The sequence below is a fragment of the Plecotus auritus genome (genome assembly GCF_963455305.1).
Source record: "Plecotus auritus genome assembly, chromosome: 6".
In the NCBI taxonomy this organism is placed as follows: domain Eukaryota; kingdom Metazoa; phylum Chordata; class Mammalia; order Chiroptera; family Vespertilionidae; genus Plecotus; species Plecotus auritus.
Genome location: NC_137773.1, coordinates 59895592 through 59910040, shown reverse-complemented (window position 1 = coordinate 59910040; position 14449 = coordinate 59895592). Strand labels below are relative to the sequence as shown.

At 41.8% G+C, this 14449-nt stretch overlaps 1 protein-coding gene across 1 annotated transcript in view; it reads right to left on the bottom strand.

Moving 5' to 3' along the window:
* The window catches only part of FHIP1A (FHF complex subunit HOOK interacting protein 1A), a 216489-nt gene that overhangs the window by 161532 nt on the left and 40508 nt on the right, over positions 1–14449 (bottom strand). Inside the window, exon 2 of the mRNA XM_080676534.1 lies at positions 12437–12551. The gene's annotated coding sequence lies outside the window, so the exon portion shown is untranslated. The remainder of the gene's footprint in view (positions 1–12436; positions 12552–14449) is intronic.

Below are 14449 nucleotides of genomic sequence, written 5' to 3'. Positions count from 1 at the left end.
CTGAATGCAAATACATGAACCAAGTGTTCAGTTAGTTAACCTTTCTTAAATTCTCTTGACAAAAAATATTCAGTGTGTTATGTAAATTAAAAGATACCAAAACAAACAAACAATAACAAAAAAACATTAAAAGCCAACTGGCAGGGGAAGGGTTTTTTAATTATTATTATTAAGGCAAAGCTCTTTTGAAGTTAGACCCTAAGTCACTGTACTCTAACATAATGGTAATATGTTTTACAAAAAAACAAACCTTATAATCGAACAGATATTTTTTACCCCTACATATGTCCAGAGACCTCAACTGTCCAGAGAGGTGGATACACAACCTCAAAATAACAACTTCAAAACATAGCCGCAAAATACACAACCTCAAAACACCCGTCAAGTTTTTGGGCCACCTGATTGGCATGCTGTTAAAACTGATTTACCTTCTCTATTTTAATGTGAACAGATTCTATAATACTATAGTTTTCACAACAGAAAGCATAGATTCAGAGTGCTGCTGTTTTTTCTTATGAGAACAAAAATAAAGTTTAAAAAAAAAGATAGATGCCAGGAGAGACCTGGAGTTAAAACAAACAAGAACTTCAGGGAAATCCAGAGACCTGCTTTGCCTCAGGCTCCTTTCTAACCTCAGTTATTTGAATCTATTCTGTTTCTTCCAAGAAACCTAAAGACCACTAGTATGTGCTGGGGGACCGATTGCTACATGGCCATGGAGCTGCTGAACCAAGCATCACTGCTCATCTCCCTTGATCTCCTCTGTATCTGCACTCATTGGTTTCCCCAAGATAGAAGCAACAAAACAACCTCATTCAGGTGCAAATATGATCTCTGGCAGGAGCTCTGACTTTGAAAGGTCAAGTCCACACTAGCCACCACTTGAGGTAATTAGCTAACTTCATGCCCACTGTCTTTGCCCCACAAATTAAAATCCTGCAGCAAAAATGCAATTTGGCCCAGCCATCGTGACTCAGTGGTTGAGCTTCGACCTATGAACCAGGAGATCACAGTTCAATTTCCAGTGGGGGGCATGCAGGAGGCAGCCAATCAATGATTCGCTCACATCGTTGACATTTCTATCTCTCTCTCCATCTCTCTTCCTCTCTGAAATCAATAAAAACTATTTTCCCCAAAAAAATACAATGTGGCCAAAGGTCAAAGAAAGAAAACAAAAACTTCGGTAAAAGAATGCAGAGGACAAAGACATTATTATTAAACTCCTAATACTATCATCAATGGCTTGAAGAACACAGAGCTTTCCCATGATCCATGGGTTTCATTAGATAGACTGTATGGAGGCAGGACAGGAATCATCTTCTCTTATTCTCTTTACTGTTCAACAAACCACAAATGTACAAACCCTAAAATTAATGCAAACATTTTATATTTCCCAAAAAAAAGTATAAATGGCATTAATATGTACTTTCCTCATAGAAATATGAAGTGACCTGCTCCAAGTTAATGTAATCAAACCCCTGATTTGTTTGAACTAACACCCCACTTACCTTTCTGCCCAACCAATGCCAGGAAACTAAAGAAATGACTGATATCTTGATGTCCTTTTCAGTGACCCCCACTGAAGTAAGAGTAATTCAAGTCACAACGAGATCTTTATAAGAAGTTTTCTAAGCACAAATATTCCTTTTGTAAAACTTTCTGTCCCCAAGCCCTCAGCACAGACACCTTTTAGATGCCAGCCTGCCTTTTAACACACATACTCTCACTGCTGACCGAATCATAGACATTTGCAAAATAAAAGTAAATTAAATATCTACATGAACAACTTTCTTTTCTACACCATTAGACAAAAAGCACAAGTAGAATAAGTAAGTCACTGACCTCTGGCTTAAACACAAATAGAACTACCCTATCACACATTATTTTAAAATGCAAAGCACTCTCTCAAGTTAATTTGTCACTTGGAGAATCACTATGCTTTTATAACAATTCATTTATGAGAAGCCCTCAGCACAGTTTTCCCCTTAACCTTCTTAATTTATCTTACATTGCTATTCTTCCACAGCAAACTTTTATGTGCAATTTTAAGACTGTAATGTAAGTTACAAGGGTACTCATCTTTGAAACCCAAAGAACAATCTAATGAGAATGAGGCGATGCTACCAGCTGCCAATGACTTGCTCTCTCCTGACCCAACATCCTAAAAAATATAATCAGGTAGAGTTTTCTATGATCTTTGTGGAGAAGAAAAGAAGATGGATGGGAGCCAGCTTTTATTTGACTGTGAAGTTGGAAGATTATATCTATAAAGATTTGTTTTAAAATTGCTAAAATAAGGCCAAAAAAAAATCCACAATGTGAACATGATCCATTTCCTTTAGAGAGAGAATAATGATGTTAGATCAGTTAAACAACCGGTTTTTTAATCCACAATAAACTTTTAAGACTTCTCTAGACATCATCCAAGTGTATTTAGATGTAACCAGAGCATGAACTAGTGGGAGTGTCAGATGCTTTTAGATGACAGGCAAACCAAGTGATATTGTTTCATGCTTTTCTCTAAGCCTCAGTGTCCTCAACTATAAGTAAGGATAGATAATACCTCCATCTCTGTATACTTCACAGATCTTTAAAAAAACATACACACACACACACACACACACAAAAAAAAAAAAAAAAAAAAAAAAAAAACTACACCTGAGCCCTAGCCGGTTTGGCTCAATGGATAGAGTGTCAGCCTGCGGACTGAAGGGTCCTGGGTTTGATTCCAGTCAAGGGCACATGCCCAGGTTGCAGACTCGATCCCCAGTAGGGGGCGTGCAGGAGGCAGCCAATCAATGGTTCTCTCTTATCATTGATGTTTCTTTCTCTCCCTTCCTCTCTGAAATCAATAAAAATATATTAAAACAAAACAAAAACTATACCTGAAACTTCTGGATATGCATCCTTTCCACCACTAGAAACCGCAACATGTGATTGCACAAGTTAAAGAACCAATCTTACTCTACCTAACGAAGACAGTAACAGTTGAGGAGACCACAAGGCAGGCTAAAAGATGGGTGCCAATTCCCCTGAAGCTCTTCCATCTCAAATGACTGCAGATCTTAAAACTGTTATTCAAAAGCAGCTAAAGCAATAATCAATCAGCTTTTAGCAGGTAGAGGGGTGCAGAAATCTTTTCCAGAAACTGATGAAAACTATAGACCTTCTGTACACAAAAAGTCACATCCACACATACAAGCAAGTTTATTTTTCTGTTATCAAGGTTAGTTCTTGGATCTTACATTAGGAATCCCCAGCTCCAGACTGCCGAGTGACTGCCTGGTTAATCAGAAAGACACAGAGAAAAGAAACTGGTTTATAATGTTAACATGGAGAAGATGATCATGGTTACTTAAGGGCTACACTTGGGAAATCCTCCTTCACACTCTCACTGGAAAGAGAAACTGAAAGGTCTATTATTCTGAGTCACCTCAGCAGTATTCAGACAAATGAGGCTCTGATTGGTCAAGCAGAAAATCACTTCCTTTCAGAAACAACCAGACTTCCAACACCTGAAAATAGTGTCCATATACATCCAGTGGCAGCTTCGGAATCCTATTTAATAAAGAGGGAATATGCAAATTGACCATCACGCCATAACAAGATGGCTGTGCCCTCAGTAGAGGCGGGGATCCCATAACACAAGATGGTTGTGCCCACAGCAGAGGCCAAGTTCTCGTAATGAGCCTTAACGAGCAATCAGCAGGGACCTGAGGATGCATGGTGCTGGGATGGGGCAGGGGACCTGAGGCTGCGCCCCTGCCTGGTGGGGCTTGACAGGGGACCTCAGGCCGTGCCCCCCACCCCAGAGCCGGGCTGGGGGACCTGAGGCCACACCCCACACCCAGCAGGGCTTGACAGGAGACCTCAGGCCATGCCCCCCACCCAGCGGGGCTTGACGGGGAACCTCAAGCCGCGCCCCCCACCCCAGCGCCAGGCCGGGGGACCTGAGGCTGTGCCCCCCACCATGAGGGGCTTGACGGGGAACTTCAGGCTGCGCCCCCTGCCCAGCGCCGGGCCAGGTGACCTGAGGCCACACCCCCCACCCGGCGGGGCTTGACTGGGGTGGGGCCGGCCAGGTCTGGGTCTCACGCAATTTCTAGGTGCAGGTGGGCGGGGACTTGATTCTGGTTCCCATGGCACACCCCAGACTCTGACAGGAGGAAGGTTTTCATATATATTTTACTAATTTTCTTTCATCTCTGACACTTCTATTATAGAGAAAAGGCCAACAGCAATATTAAAATATTTCCTCTAATTAATTCCCTTTTAATGTACACAAATTTCATGCACCAGGTCACTAGTATCCATATAAAAGGGACCAAGAGATCACAATCTAATCGAAAGGCAGACCTAGGGTTTTGTTGTTTTTTAAGATAAAGTTGCTTAGGATTTCACATAAGATCAAGACAACATCAAATTTCCATAGCAAAGCAAGAAGTTTGCTAGAGGAAGGGGGCAGGAGGGGGAGGGGGAAGCAGCCAACACTTGGTGCTATCATCCTGTTCTCCAACACCCGTGGTTCTCAAAACTGTAATGTGCAGCAGAATTACACAGAAGGCTTGTTAAATACCATTGCTGAGCTCCACCCTCAAAGTTTCTGATTCAGCAGGTCTGACCTAGGGCCAAGAATTTGTATTTTAACGAGTTTTAGGAGATGTTGCTGCTGCTGTTGGTCAGGGGGACATACTCTGAGAATCAGATCTATACAATTAGAGTCTATGCCAGGGGTGGGCAAACTTTTTGACTCGAGGGCCACAATGGGTTCTTAAACTGGACCGGAGGGCTGGAACAAAAGCATGGATGGAGTGTTTGTGTGAACTAATGTAAATTCAAAGTAAAGGAGCGGAGGGGAGAGCAAGAGAACCCTCCGCTCTTTCGGCTCCGCGGGCCGGATAGAACAGCCGAACGGGCCGGATCCGGCCCACGGGCCGTAGTTTGCCCACAGCTGGTCTATGCTGTATAGGAAATCCCAACTTCTCGAGAATACTCACAGTCTCCTTCAGATGCCATGCTTGTCATCAAATAAGAAAGACAGTTCCACTCAGTCACTCAACTCATCTTCTTACTTGTGGTTCCTAAGGGTACACGCTGGTTGGGCTGCACATTCACAAAACACAATAAACTTCTTGGTGACTGGTGAGTGTCACACACAGAGAAATGCAGAGGAAGAACTTTGAGCACTTCTATTTTAAAGTTTTACTCCCAGAAAGCAATAAAAAGCAAATTGGTGCTAGGAAGATTTAACACTTGGGAAAACTCCCATGATTCCAGAGCTGTGGTTTTCAAATTGAGCTCCACAGAGCCCAGATGTCATATCCAGATACCTCGAGGGTTAGGATGGGCAAGCAGTAGAGAAATAAAAGAGGATTTTGATCTCCCATTTCAGTCTCTCTGAATGGGAAGTTCAGCTTTTCTCTGATTTACATATTGGCATAAATTATATTTATTAGAGGTTTTACTGTCCCTTTGAGGGAAAGAAAATTTAAAGAACACTGGATTTGATTACCTCTCTGAGTCCCTCTAATTCTGTGATTCTATTAAATACAACGAAGGTTGACTGGCACATTCAAAATATCAAACTGGCCCAGGAGGCTAACTAAACACTAAAAATAGCACCAGAATGAGTTGTTAGCAGTGAGATCACACTTGTGTCTGGTATGAGGATCTGGGTATCATACACAAGAGCTTCCAAACTCACTGAGGGCAGCAACTGAACATCTGTACATGGCATATAAAAACCAGACAGACTCTAGTGGTAATTATCTTCACTTAAACTTGCCCTGTCAAGCAGACACCTTGCAGAAAAACCTTGCATGGTATTTTTAGTAAACACCACGGTGATGCCATGAGATACAGTGCATGGTGCCACATGCTCATGAAAAAAAGACCATCTCGGTAAGTCAGTACCTTGCAATCCACTTCCAACAGATGATCTAAACTGTTCAGCAACACCTATCTCTTCCAAACCAAAGCAGCCAGGATGTCCCCACTCATATCTGTTCTAGGGGCCATGGGTGATGGAGAGAGCACCAGGCAGAGGTGTTATTTATTCATTATTTCATTCAACAAAATGTTTTCTGAGCTCCTTTGGCAATAATGCACAACAATACACAGTCTGAAATCTCAAAAGGAGCTTACAGGAGCTCTGAAAAGAACTGCTCTCAGCCAATCAACACTGTAAAGTCATAACTAATGGCACAGGGAACTACGTTAGAGTTCAAAGTCAAACTCAAGGCAGCAATCACAAAGAGTTAAAACTATCCTTGAAAATGCCCTGAAATTCCTCATAAACTACGATACTATGCTGCCTCTCACTAAATCTAGTTTTCCCGGCCATTGATATTTACTCTTCAGGTAAATATCAAAGTATTTCACTTGCATATTATGGGTCATGCAGTTAAACCCAATGCTCAAGCTCTGAGAGGAAATGCAATCTCCCTACAAAGTGCAGGCTCATATCTCCCATCTCATGTTCACTCTAGGACTATGCTCATCTTATCTCAATTGTTACTTCTTGTCCTTTTTCTTCGCTTTTAGACAAGTGCGTAAGTTTAATTCCCATGAGTATAATATGCCTATAAAGACTCTGTTGTAATATCACCATCTTATTACTTACCCAAAGTCATGCCCAAAATGCCACCATCTCTTTGAGTCAACATACTGTGACTCCTTCTTTTGAATACAACATATAACAAAAAGGGGGCTATATATTAACTCTAAACAAGAGAATGAAGGTTTTTACCAAATTAGCTCCAGTTACTGGGCGAGAATAGGGACACCAGAAAGTGAATGGGTAAGTTTTGATAAGTGGAAAGAAAATCAAGAAAGATCCAGAATGTGAAATATATTTCCAGCAAATTGGGACCTGCCAGGGAACAATGTGAACCCATGATGAACCTCAGGAAGAGGACAGAGGAAGCAAGAGGGGGGTTCTAATGACACACATCCTAAGTTCTTCATGGTCAGTCCTACCCTCGTGCATTACAAAGTAAATCCCATTCCCAAGTCGTCCAGGCGAGGAATAATTCAAGAGAAAGGAGATGGGCCTGTTAGGCTGCTCTGATTTGATTCAACTAGATTTCCCAGTCAATTACATGATCCCAACCATTATTGTCTTCCTCCCACTTCAAGGTCATGCACAAACTGCTGTGGCCCAAACATACCCCTGGAGGCTAACACATCCGCCACATCCTCTTCCATACCTATTCCCTTAGACCAGTGGTTCTCAACCTTTCCAATGCCGCAACCCTTTAATACAGTTCCGCATGTTGTGGTGACCCCCAACCATAAAATTATTCTCGTTGCTACTTCATAACTGTAATTTTGCTACTGTTATGAATCATAATGTAAATATCTGTGTTTCCCGATGGTCTTAGGCTCTACAGCAGCGGTTCTCAACCTGTGGGTCGCGACCCACAGGTTGAGAACTGCTAGCAGGGTCGCCTAAGACCATCGGAAAACACAGTGCCACACTCACCACACCTCAGGCTGCTGGGCACATCAACAAAATGAGCCTTGCCATTTGCTGGGAAACTTGGCCTCTCCTATACGCAGAGGTGCAGGTATATATTATTCCACTCAACACCAACGTTTTCTCTTCCTGCCTCTTCCTAAAGGTCTCTTCACCTCACCTCTTTTTCAGCCTTTTTTCCTTTCTATGTAGATTATCCTGGTGTCACCCCTGAGCACATTCCATTGTTTCCCCTCCTTCCAGGTCTCTATTTTTGGCTCATGGGACATCCCTCTCTCTCTTGTCTGCTCCACATTCCACTTTGTCTTCATCTATTTTTCCACATCCTTCGAATACTTAGCCTCCCATTCCCCAGAAGAATAGGTGGCACATTTAAATGCAAACAAACAAAAAACCACAAAAACCTGTTTATACTAGTCAAATAGACACCATCTACATTTTCATACAACCACACAATTTAAACCCTGTTCCATTCCTCTAGATACCAATGCTTCAGCAATCCTTCACTCCTCCACAAGGGCCTTAAACTCATTCATCTCTGCATTTCCCTCCTGCAGTGAATTCCTGATGTGCTCAGAATTTTTACTTGACCTCAGTCCACATTTATCACCATCTTAAATTCTTTAGCTGATTTTTTGAAATGACCATTTTTAAGCAGGCAATTAAAAAAAAGACTGGTAAACCTGTTCTTAACAGGACAAGACTTAACTCTAATGAGCTAAAATGACAAGTACATGGCTTGCTGCCAAGCTATCATGAATGATTTAAGAATTCAATTCAAAATAGGCGACAGAAAGAATCTGAAAGGCAGAGTGACTTCTATACATTTTATCTTTTGCTTGGTTTGCACTGTGTGTAAGATATGAAACTCAAAGTATTAACATAACCAGTTTAGGAAGAGACCTTCAAGATTTAGGAAGAGGTGTTTGGGGAGATTAGTAAAGCAGAATACTTACTAATTAGATGTAACTATTTTTATCTGCAGTGAATCTGAAATATATAATATATGGTTTTCCAATGCTCTGAAACATTTCATTACTATTTTTTGTCTTGCAGAATAAAATGATCATTTCTTTGCTAAAATGCTTACCTCTCTCATATAAATATTATTAACATTATATCCACATTTGAAAAAATAATGCATCAGTATTCCCATTTTCATAATAATATATCCTCAAACATCAAAAAGAAATGTCCTTTCTCACTACATAACCACCGTTTTGGTAAGAAATGTTTTCCCATATTAGGAGGAAAAGTAAACTCTTAAAAAAATGAGAAATCCTAAGCATTCAAAAGAGCTGACCCGAGATTCCCTTTATGTCATTTGTCCATAAAATTAAGGGTATCTTTCCTGAAAAATGAAAAGGAGCTAAATTTCAAGTTTATGCAAAAGCCATTCCTCCTTCCCCTCACCCCCTCACACCACCCCCACCAACCTTAAGAAACAGGTATCCTTTTGGAAGGAAGCTCTACAACAAGAATAGTCATACTTTAAGCCATTCTAACGTCAACCACTGTTCTGGTTTCTTCAGAAACCACTGTCACAACCTGAACACTGGAGATGAATAACGGAGGTTAAGGCAGTATTACCTTGCACAAGCAATTAAAAGAGGCTGCAAAACAGCAACTAAACCCCAAACCATGTGCTCTCGCGCAGTAGGAAGCTGAAGATAATCTTGTTTACTAAACATAAATCACTTGAGATCTGGCCAAATTCTTAAATGATATTCCAGATGGAAACGTTGCAAACAGGAGCTGCTTACATAAGTATTTTCTCCCCAACTCTGTGAAAACAAACGGGACCAGTTTTTCTTGTTGCTTCTAGGAAAGTGATCATTTAAAGCCAATGAAACAACTCAACAAAAGGGCTTTCCCTGGACCCAACTCCTGCTCTATTTTTGGTCCCACCTCTCTCCCCCTTCTTCCAGGAGTATTAGGTTTCTAGCAACTAAGTTTGCTTCCTCCTCCTTTAGGTCTATTTAAGTCTTCGGGCTGCAGAAAGCAAACTCTATTCATCAATCTTAACCTATCATTTTTTTTATAGTATATTCACATTTTTCCGGGGCAGGGGGCGAGGGAGAGTCAAGATATAGCCCTTTAACTTTTTTCATATATAATTTTTTAAATTATTTTTAGGGGCCTGTGAGGTTTATGCAGATGAGCCTCTCACAGAGGCTGCTCTGTTTCCTAAGGTTCATGTTCACGTGCTGCCGGTTAGGAATAGCCTGGCTTTACTTTACTTTTCATTTCCTTGAGTTCCAGTCACTTAGACAGAGAGGCTTTGAGAGCTACAAAGCGCAACAAGTCAGTGGCTTGTTTGTTGAAAGGTGCTGTGTTAACAGTCGAATATTTGGCTTGTGCTGGTTAATTCAACCACCTCAGGTTTGTCAGGATTCTTTCTTTATGACTCTCTTTCTACTAAATATCACGGGAAATGCCAGCGAGCCTGATAGAGATCCACTATGCCCCAGAAAACCCACTCAGAGGCCAGTGAGTGGGAGCCTGCTGAGACAACGGAACAAAAGACAGTGGAGAGAAGTCGGTCCCCTCCACCAAGCCAAAAAACCTCATTTAGTTTTAAAGTGTATTGCATCAGGAAGCCCTGGGTCAAATCTCAGACCCCATACGTGTTAGTTCTTTATTCTACAGCTCCAGTTAGTCCCTCATGCACTGTTAAATCGGGGGTACATAGTATCCCCGTAGCCCTTATCCACATCTGCCAACGCCTACATTACAAGCTCCTACTAAACTTCCATTGAGTCTGATTTTCCACTTCTACATGACACACACACCCCACACTCCCAACCCCACGCACGCCGTGTGCACCTCACAGGAACTATTTCTCTCTTTAATCCCCTCCCCAGGCACCTGGTGAAAAATTCTCTCCAGCCTGGCCACGCCGCTAAAGACCTGATCCTGCTGTTTCCTCTTCCTCTAGGACCAAGAACACTGCCCTTTCTCCCAGGCTTGGCTGCCTCCTCCAAGGTCACAGAGCTGGCCAGTGCCAACACTGAGTAGCTTAACCACTGCCTGACGATTTTCTTCCTACCCAATGCAATTCCAAGTTCTGTGGCCTAAAATCAAAACACATCATGGAGCTCAAGACCCAGAGTCAGACAAACCTGGCTTTGACTCTGTCACTTACTGTCTCTGTGACGGGGGCAAATAACCTCTCTAAGCCTCTGTTTTATCCTGAGATGGGACAGTAAGAGTATTTACCTTTATTGTGGGAACAGAAGGAGATGATGCATGTGCCTGGCACAGAGTAAGCTGTCAAAAATTGTTAGCGATTTTTACTGTCATTATCCTGCTCTTCTCCTATTGCTATTGTTACAGGGATAACTGGCATAAACAGACATACATTGGTAGGCTTTAGGCCAAATTTGACTTTCTGTTTGGCTGTTACAATGTATCTTGATTTTTGCTTTATTTCATTGCCTTTTAAGAGGTAAGTATTTTCCAAATCTATCACAGTCCTCATCACTCCTCTTTATAATCCTATATAATAAAGAGGTAATATGCAAATTTACCCTCATGCCCCCATGTCGTCACAAGATAGCCGCCCCCATGTTGCCACAAGTTGGCCGCCACAAGATGGCCACCCCACGTCGTCACAAGATGGCCAGCAGGGGAGGGCAGTTGGGGCAACCAGGCCTGCAGGGGAGAACAGTTGTGGGGGACCAGGCCTGCAAGGGAGGGCAGTTGGGGGGGGACCAGGCCAGCAGGGGAGCGGTTAGGGGGCTATCAGGCTGGCAGGCAGAAGCAGTTAGGGGCAATCAGGCAGGCAGGCAGGCGAGTGGTTAGGAGCCAGCAGTCCCGGATTGTGAGAGGGATGTCCAAGGGGTCCCAGATTGGAGAGGGTGCAGGCTGGGCTGAGGGACACCCAACCCCCCAGTGTACGAATTTTGTGCACCAGGCCTCTAGTCTTATATATTCTCATTAAACCGTCTGGTCCCTGAGTTTGTGACACCTCTTCTCCCTAAACAAAAGGTCTCAGAACTATACAGGACTTTACAAAAAAAAGAAAGAAAAAGATACTATAGAACTAGGGCAGCTATACATTATATTAAAAACAATGTCTTTTAAAACACCATAGCAAGGAGCCATCAATTTCCAAAAAGGTCAAGACCTCTCAATCAGTCAAAAGGCACATACTCTACTTTGTAGTTTTATGGACAGTAACAACTTCCAAAACATAGAGAATTCATTAAAGTTCTTCCAAAACACAGAACCCCACTGTTAGCATTCCTGGTCTGGCACAAATGGACAGAGCAAATATAACAGTGACAGATCAGAAAATATACTTCAAAAGCCAGGCTCTTCCCTAAGTGCAAAAAGCCATTTCCCAGGCAAATTTTTGTTCCAAATGCACCTGTCAGAGGTCAAGATCTTAAATTCACCAATAGCTTTGCATATATCAAAAAATTAAGTTGACATCTAATATTGTTCTTTTCTTACTAACTTAGCTTACATAGATTTTCCATTCATGATAAAAAGAGATAATTAATAATTAAGAAATATGCACACTCCTTCTTAATAACACATCATTTCGGGGGGGATACACTGTAAAACATACAAAAATTAAACACCATAAGACTGTAAAGATATTTGCATATTACAGAGTTTTACTGATATACAATTAAACAACCATAATGTCTATTTAACTTATTAGAAAATCTCCATCTCCTACCATTCTCAAAAGTCTACCCATTGAAAAGATTCTCTTTAAAAGAAGGTCATCTGCTTTCAAATACTCTAAAATGAAAACAAATGGGCTTTTTCCAAGAGTTATAAAAATTTTTCAAAATAACTACAAAATTAAAGGTAGACAAGGTCAAAATTATCATTACAATAACCAATTCAGTGATCTTGTATGAATCCAACTAAAATTTATTCTTTATGGAATCTGTACACCCTCTGATCTGAGAAACCAAAGTTAATATAATTAAAGTCACTTACATAGGGAAAAAAGCAAGGGCGTATTCCACAATGTTAACAGGGATTCCTTTGAGGTGTCTGGAATATGGGTGATTTACTTTATCTGTATCTATGTGTCCTTTACAAATCTTCTGCCCTACAAAAAAAAAGTTATTACTTTTATTATCAGATGAAAAACATTTATTTATATATTTTAACAATGCTATACCTAACTACTATTGGAGAATCAGGATGTATTTTCCAAAGGGCTAAGGCCCTTAAGGCGTCAGGAGCCACTCTCTGCAAGCCACCAAGAATTGCTGTTGGAGTGCAGGGAAATCCACACAAGTGGACAAGGTAAAAAGTAAACCCACATAAACATTTCCATTTTCAAACACAAACCAAAGTTAAGGGATATGTGTAGAAAGTAGCTCTCTGCCTGGTATTCCTTTTTTTTATTATTTTTTTTTTATTGCATTCAGAGAAGAAGGGAGAGAGAGAAACATCAGTAAGAGAGAATCATTGATCTGCTGCCTCCTGCACACCCCCTACTGGGGATCAAGCCTGCAACCTGGGCATGTGCCCTTGACTGGAATCGAACCCGGGTCCCCTTCAGTCCACAAGCCGATGCTCTATCCACTGAGCCAAACCAGCTAGGGCTGGTATACCTCATTTGCTTTGCCTTTATTTCCTCTTTGGAGAGGTTTAATGACCAGCTCCCTTCCCGAGAGCCTTATGGCACAAAAGCTCTGGACCACACAATGCAGCCCTTTCTCCTACCAGTTAGGCATCTTCTCTGTGCTCCCTGCTTCTGTCTTACATTCCAGGCTACTTTAATAGGAACCGCATTTTATATTTACTTTGCAGACCTCTACAGAGCTTAGCACAGCTCTCTCAACACACAGCAGACTTTTTACACCTATTTGTTAAACACACATGACACAACTCATCAACCAGTTAATTCACAGTGAAGTAAACCCAGCCTCTGCCTTTTTGCCTTTAGAGAAGTGTTGTATTTTATGTGAATAACGAAGACTGAGATGTGGTCCCACCAACCGAGATGAGGACAACTGATGTTGAAGGCTTTCAGAAAACACGCAAAGCACTGAACAAGAAGTGGCTCCTCCCAGGCTCAGCTGGGACCTTCCAAAGTAAAAGGACAGACCTGGGGGGAAGGGAGGAGTGGCATACCTCAAGAAAGCAATGAAATTGACACCTGCTCCTTGAACCATCCCTACAGAAAGGCATATGGTGTTAGCTGTGGACTCCTGATCCAGCTTTACTATCCCAAAGAGATTAAATCGGCAAACAGTAGGAGGCAGGAGTAGCGGATCCCTGCTGGGGGATGACCTGCCTGCCCTCGTTGACAGCAGGGGTTATCTCAGTTTACAAAGCATATGTACAAAGCACTGGCAGAGCTTTCAGGGTTCCTAGACAAAGCGCTACTATTACAGTGATGTTGAAGGCTGCTAATAATAGGGGAAACATCCTTATATGCGTTGGCTTTTCAATAGCTTTAATTATATTTACTATGAATTCTTAAACCAGTGGAGGTACAGATTGCACAAAGAAAAATGAGCTGCGTGTGTGTGCAATTAATTGTGCTGGGTACTGTGATGCTACTGTTAATGCTTAACGCTGTGAACATGTGGTTGTGAAATTATCATCTACAGAAACTGGAGTTTAGAATGGCAAAGGGGGTGAGGGGAGGGAGGGACATGACCGCCCAATGCGACCAGGTGGGTCTGTCAGTCCCCAGCCACAATGAAAGAATGTGTTTCTTTTGCCACTCTCTGTTGGAGAAGAATTGCTGTTGGAGTGCAGGGAAATCCATTTTCAAACACAAACCAAAGTTAAGGGATATGTGTATAAAGACGCCTTACTCAGTCTCTTCGACTCTTTCAGGCAGTTGTAATGCAACATATACGGTTAAACATGTAACTCTTTCACGGCGTCAGAAAGGCCCTCAGGAAGCACCTGTGCCTCTCTCGGGCTTCTTGTGTTTTACCACATCTTTTTTTTGAGATGTCGGAAGCCTAATATGCCTCATGTGCT